Genomic DNA, 6,507 nt, shown 5'->3' with positions numbered 1-6,507 from the left:
CAGGCGGCCCCCCCGGAGCCCTGCGGTGGCCCGGCTGCCCCGTGGCTAGGGGGCACCCCAGGGCGTGGCCAGGCCCTGCTCCGGAAGGCGGCACAGACCAGAGGCAGGCAGAGCTCCAGGGCTCGGCAGCCACCCACCCTGACCACACCCCTCACCCATCCCGGCACGGGGGCACTGGGTCACCCCGTTCACCCCGAGCCCAGCCCTAGGGCTTCTTCGTGTCTCCTGAGGCCGCCGTCCCCGTCCCCGTCCCCGTCCCCGTCCCCGCACAGCCGCAGAGCCAGGACCCCCGCTCCTCCAGTCCGGGGTCCTCGGAGACCCGCCCCGCAGCCCCTGCGTCTCAGCCGGCCCAGACTTCAGTCTGTGAGGTCAACCCAGCAACACTGATAGGGTGATGAGGGACCGTAACGCCCCTCTCCCCCCAGGGGATAATCCCAGTGGCTCCCTCCCCGACCAGCATTCCTGGTGGCAGCCTCTGGCGGGCTTTCCTCCGCCGGGTCCTTCCTAGGCGATTTAACCTGACCTGTGCTCCCTGTTTGCTCAGGAATTACGTTTCTAACATTTTGAGAATTATACTGCGACAGTTTGTAAACATATTTTTCCAAAATTAAAATACACGCTCAACAAACAAAATTCAGAAAATATAAACAAGTCCCACAGAGAGCACGCCGTGGACGGTCTCGGCCCGTCTGCCAGTGTCCTCTCTCGGGCTCGCTGCCCGCGGGCCGGCCGGCTGCACCCCTCCCACCGCGGCCCGAACCGCGGCCTGAGCCCACGCCCGGCTCACCTGCGGGCGGAGCTGCCGGAACTCTGCCCGCCCCGCCTGCAGACGGAACGACCGGACCCCCCGCCCGACCCACCTGCAGATGGGGCGACCTGAGCCTCTGCCCTGCACACCTGAGGACGGAGAGGTGGACCCCGCCCCACCACCCACAGTCCAGGCAGGGCCGCCAAGCCCCGCGGGCCGCACGCGGGGAACTCGGGGCTCCTCCGCGCCAGGACTGGGGGCTCTCAACTCCACGAGAACACGCCGACTGGACCCGGAGACCCCGCCCCCCCGCCCGGCGCCTACCTGTGTACGGATGTGTCGTGACCGGCGCACACGTCGCCGCGCATGCGCACCCGGGGGCGGGGTCTAGCGGCGGCCGGGCGCTACCAAAGCGTTAGCCGGGGGGGCCTCGGGCTGTACCACCAGCTGGGCGCTGGGGGGCGGGGCGGAGGCGGACCCGATGCGCTCTCCGCCCCGCCTCTCCCGCCTCTACAGTGAGCCAGCCCCGAACGCGCCCCGAACGCACCCCTCACGCCCCAGGTCGATTCCTCCCGAACAGAGATGAGCAAGGCAAGGGTCGCCCTAGCCGACTGCACTCGCGCTGGGGTCCTGGGGCCCCCTGGGGGGAGCGGCCCGGCAACTCTTCTGTGCTCACCGCCCCGGCCCGCGGACAGGACCCGGCAGAGCCCCCATGTGACCCCGAAGCCCAGCCCCCCGGAAGGCCCGCTGGGCCGCGCAGCCCGGCCGTGACTCAGCCCTGCGGCCCCGCCGGGTCCACGCGCAGAGGCCGGCCCGAGGCCACGGCGCCCGGGAAGCAGGGTCAAGTGCAGTTTCTCTTCGCCACTCCCTGCGGCCGTGCGCAGGGGACCCGGCTTCCCTCCACCCTGTTCCGCTCAGGCCGGCCGGCTGGGCATGCGGCCCGAGGGTCGCTGGTTGTGACGGGGCAGCAGCTGGCATTGCTCAGCAGGCGGCTCCTGTGGTCGGCGGACTGCGTCCCGCGGGGTGTGGGATGGACGTGTGAACCGCTAGCCGGCGCCCTCCCCGCCCGCGGCCTCCCGCCCGCGAGGCCCGCAGAAGATGCAGCCGAGGGGCCCAGAACCTGGCGCAGCCTCCCGGGCTTGGAGTCGGACAGCCCTGGGCTCCAGACTCGCCAGCTGGGAGAGGTTGAGAGAACCTGCTTAACCTGGAGCCCGGCCTCGGGTGTGAAGGTGGACGCCCGCCTGGCCGGGGGCGCCCCGAAGCTCACGTGTCCCCATGGTCTCACCCCGCAGCCTTTCTTACTTTAGGGTACTTATCACCATTGGGCCTTCTGTACTTTCATGGGTTTGTCTTAGTTATCTGTTGATTTTCTGTGTCCTCTGACTAAAATGCCAGCCGCATGAGAGGGGAACATGGTCTTGTCAGTGTTTTATCCCCAGCCCTGGAACGGGCTCGGCACGTCACTGGCGCCCAGTGCACGTCTGCGGAAAGAACAAGTGAAATCGCACCGCGGGTCGTCTATGTCCCGCTCCCCTCTCCGCACCTACCCCCCAGCCTCCTGTATGAGAGGCACGCAATCGTTTTACAGAGTTGAATTAAAAGCATGACAGCATTGAGGCTCGCTCTTGTTTTGTGCTGTCCCCTTCCCTGTAAGGTGGTGCAGAGCGCCACTGCTTCAGCTACCTCTCAGGACTTCTCCGAGGACGAAATAAGGGGTTTAAATGATCAACGCCCCTTGAAAATTCAGTACATTGGGGAGGTTTACATTCACGGTCAAATTAGGCTGCTTTTCTGATTCTCGTCTAGGCTGAGGCTAAACCCCGAGTCCTTAGTGTCCTGTGAAAATAGACGTAAATGCTCGCGGTGCCACCACCTCCACGGTCCCTGCCTTCATTCTCGGTTCTTCTGCAGTGCCCAGGCCTGCCTTTCAAAGGAGAAACGGGCTCAGTGATGACCTGCTTAGTCATGCAGGCGGTAAATTCCTCAGCTTGTTCAAGGATTGTGTCTTTCTGCTCTGCTATCTTTAAAGCATCCTGTTAAAAACAATCATTTTTTTTCAAAATTTACAGGTATAACTGGTGATACATAACCCAGCAGAACTGAGAAGACTTTGAATGAAATGCACCCTGATTCTTGCTCACAACCTGTCATACCCAGTGAGGCACCCAGGTTTCCAGCCTGGCCACTGGCCTCCCGAGGTCCATCTCCTCCCAGCTCCAGCCCTCTCCCTGCCTGACAGCAAGGTCACTGTGTGTGTGACATCAAGCTAAGCCCTTTCTGTAAATGGTCCTTTCCCACCTCAGTTGAACGGCAGGCTCTTGGACGCTCTTACCCACGTGTCTTAGATGAGGAAACAGGTTCACGTCGGTGAGGTTGGGCCTTGTTCTGCTTCCTACAGCAGCTCAGGATGAGGCTGAGTTTTGGGGTTTCACGCCGTGAGGACTTGAAGAGGACTAAAAACTCCCCAGGAGGCGGCCAGGACGGCATCTCGTTTTTTTCTGATCGTATAAGTAATACATGCTCATTGTTTAATTAAGAAAAAAACGGGCTTTTAAAAGACATTAGCAGAGGGGTGGTGCGATTTATCCTCTGTGCCCATTTCTTTCTAAGAAATAAGCTGGTGAGGGAGGGAGGGGTCTCCCCAGTTTTAAACCTGGGAGTTACTCAGAAGAGAGCATGGCTGGCTCTGGAGCACAGATGTCCCCACACCCTGCTTCCAAACGGCAGTTTAAAGCCCTGGAACCCAGGCTCGCCATCTGCGGACGATGGGTCCTAAATAAGCACGGGCCTCTGGATTTCTGAATACCAGTGAGCGGGGTCTCTCTCCCTGACCCAGCGCTAGCTGGGCTTCTCTCCATCCTCAAGGCCTGACCTTGGGTCTGTCCCTGCGTGGTTAGTTTAACTTTAGCAACCCCCCACCCCGACAACCCTGGATATCTGATCAAATTCCTCCCGCCCCCACCTCGCTGTGTGATCACCTGAGCTTGCCTTCAGCAAGAGTCCTGCTGCGTCCATCCCGTTCAGGATGCCCCTGGCCTTGATGTTTGCTCCCAGTCATGTCCAGTCCACCGCCACTCCAGACACACACCCTGCTCCTTGGCCGTGATCCCCACTTGTCCCTGTTGTATTCGGAGCTGAGCCAGTCACCCTTCCCCCCCCGCAGGCCCCGTGGTGCTGGTCCCTACACCAGTCTCCGTGGTGCCCTGAATTAGAGCTGCCTCACTGTCCTTAGCTAGTGCCATGAAAACTCCTTCCTCCACAACTGTGGCAAAATGAAAGCTTCCTGGGCCGCCACCGCCACCTCGGAGCCCGGGCCTGGAGGGCGGTGGGGCCGCGCACGGAGCCCCCGCCCACCCGGAGCTGCCAACACCGCCGCTGCGCTACACACAGGTACCCCTGGGATGGCGTGAGCGCTCGCCCAGCAATGGACCCTTGTGTGACGCTGTGGCAGTTTCTGTTGCAGCTGTTCAGAGAGCGAGGCAATGGCCACATCATCTCCTGGACCTCCGGGGATGGCGGTGAGTTCAAGCTGGTGGATGCTGAGGGGGTGGCCCGGCTCTGGGGGCTGCGCAAGAATAAGACCAACGTGAATTGTGACAAGCCCAGCCGGGCCTGGCGGTACTACTGTGATAAGAACATCACCCGCAAAGTGAGTGGCCAGAAGTTCATCTCCAAGTTTGTGTCCTACCCCGAGGTCGTGGGGTGCTCCACTGAGGACTGCCCGCCCCAGCCTGAGGTGGCTGCCACCTCCACTGTGGCAGATGCGGGCACCACAGCTGTACACGCCGTCCCTGGGGACACTGCCTCTGGGAAGCCAGGCACACCCAGGGGTGCAGGAGTGGCAGGCCAGGGCGGCTTGGCGCGCAGCAGCCGGAACGATTACATGCGCTCGGGCCTCTATTCCGCCTTCCTCATCCAGCCCCTGCAGCCGCAGCCACAGCCGCCCTCTCATCCTCAGCCTTCCACAGTGCTCCCCAATACCGCCCCTGCAGGGGCAGCCGTGCCCCCCAAGCCCCTTGGAGGCCTGCCTGGAGGCTGAGGAGGCCGACCTGCCTCTGCAGGTCATCCTGACCCCACCCGAGGCCCCGAACCTTAAATCCAAAGAGCCAAGTATGGAGCCTGGGTTGGGCCGGCCACTGCCCCCAGAAGTCAAAGTGGAAGAGCCCAAGGAAGAGTTAGAAGCCGCAGCCACTGGGGAGGCGGGTTTGTGTTGGAAGCCGTCAAGGCTGAGCCCTTTGAGCCCAAGGCCGAGCCAGAAGCCCCTCCCGCGGAGGGCGTGCCAGCCCGGCTGCCTGCGGTCATTATGGAAACTGCGGTGCCGGTGGGCTTCCCTGCTACCTACGCACACATTGACCCCGGTGCTACTGACGCCCAGCTCTCTGCCCCCCAGTATTCACTTCTGGAGCACCCTGAGTCCCACTGCACCCCGTACGTAGCCCGGCCAAGCTCTCCTTCCAGTTTCCGTCCAGTGGCAGCGCCCAGGTGCACATCCCTTCCATCAGCGTGGATGGCCTCTCAACCCCCATGGTGCTCTCCCCAGGGCCCCAGAAGCCATGACTATCACCACCACCACCACCACCACCCCTTTCTGGGGTCACTCCATCCATGCGCTGAACTTCTCTCCAGCCAGCCATCTCAAGGAGAAACACAGTTCAGCTGACAGACTCGTGCTGTGGTCGTGGTTGGGTGGGGATTCTTAGGAAAGAGGATCTCTCAGTAACTCTTCCACAGAAAACATACAACTTCTCCCTTCTTGGTCAGTCCCCCAGTGGCCGCTCTTACACGTCTCCTACTGCAGTGGTGGGGACAGTTTATTTATTTAATTTTTGAAGGCCACCAGGAGGAGCCTGGCCCTCTTTGGTGGTGGTGGGGGAGCGGTTGGCGAGGGCATCTCCCCCATCTCCACATTTTTTCCCCAAGGTGAGACAGTCGGGGTCTGGCTTGAGAAGGAACTTTCCTTATTTATTTCTCAGGCTGCCCTTGGGGAGCTGAGGGAGCCCTGTCTCCATTTTGGGGTGTGGGTAGAAGAGCTAGATTGCTGTAGTTTATTAATCCTGGCCATCCCCAAGGGTCCAGGAAGAATTTGTGCTGTTTAACGGTTTGGGAGTTTTGGCCAAGGAAGACTCACACCCTTGGGAATGGGAATATCCACCTCCCCGGCCTTTCTCTCAGACAGCTTGTCCTTTTTCAACCACCTTTTTTGGCCGGGGAGGAATCCAAACTCCTGGGGTCCTGCCTGTTACCTCCCAATGGAGGGTTTTTTGGGGGAGTGGCCCCCGTCTGGGGGGTCCCTCCAACCAGTACTCCAGGTCTCCCTGTCCCCCACCCCCTGCCACTTTGATAGTATAATCTATTTTTAAACAGGGCTTTTCAATAGGGGAGAGGGAGGCATCTCTTCCTATATCTGAGATAGGGTGGGTGGGAAGGGAGGGATTTTTGGGGGAGTCTTCCTGCCACCCCCAAGTGTTTATTTTTGATACCAAACGTGTATTTTCAGCTCCCTCCCTCCCAGCCCCCCAATTTCCTGTGGGTGGGTACAAAGGACTCTTTAAGTGTCCCTGGAGTTGGGAGGGAGGAATGAGGGACATAAAGCCTGTCCCGTGTGAATTCCAGGCTGGAGAAGGGCGGGGTCAAAGGACTCCTGGGTTCACCTCCCATCAGCAACGGCCCAGCCTGGGCCTGGGGACCTGGGGGTTGGTGATTTGGGGGACGGTGCTACACCTGTCTCCACTGTTTGTTTTACTTCCCCCAAAATGGAT

At 60.9% G+C, this 6,507-nt stretch overlaps 1 pseudogene; it reads left to right on the top strand.

Moving 5' to 3' along the window:
• Window positions 1-4,172: 4,172 nt before the first annotated feature.
• Window positions 4,173-5,305, top strand: LOC136141864 (ETS domain-containing protein Elk-1 pseudogene; annotated as a pseudogene).
• Window positions 5,306-6,507: the final 1,202 nt, after the last annotated feature.

Source organism: Phocoena phocoena, chromosome 21, assembly GCF_963924675.1.
Source record: "Phocoena phocoena chromosome 21, mPhoPho1.1, whole genome shotgun sequence".
In the NCBI taxonomy this organism is placed as follows: Eukaryota; Metazoa; Chordata; class Mammalia; order Artiodactyla; family Phocoenidae; genus Phocoena; species Phocoena phocoena.
Note: the sequence above shows the minus strand (reverse complement) of the source record. Positions and strands in the feature narration are given on the sequence as shown.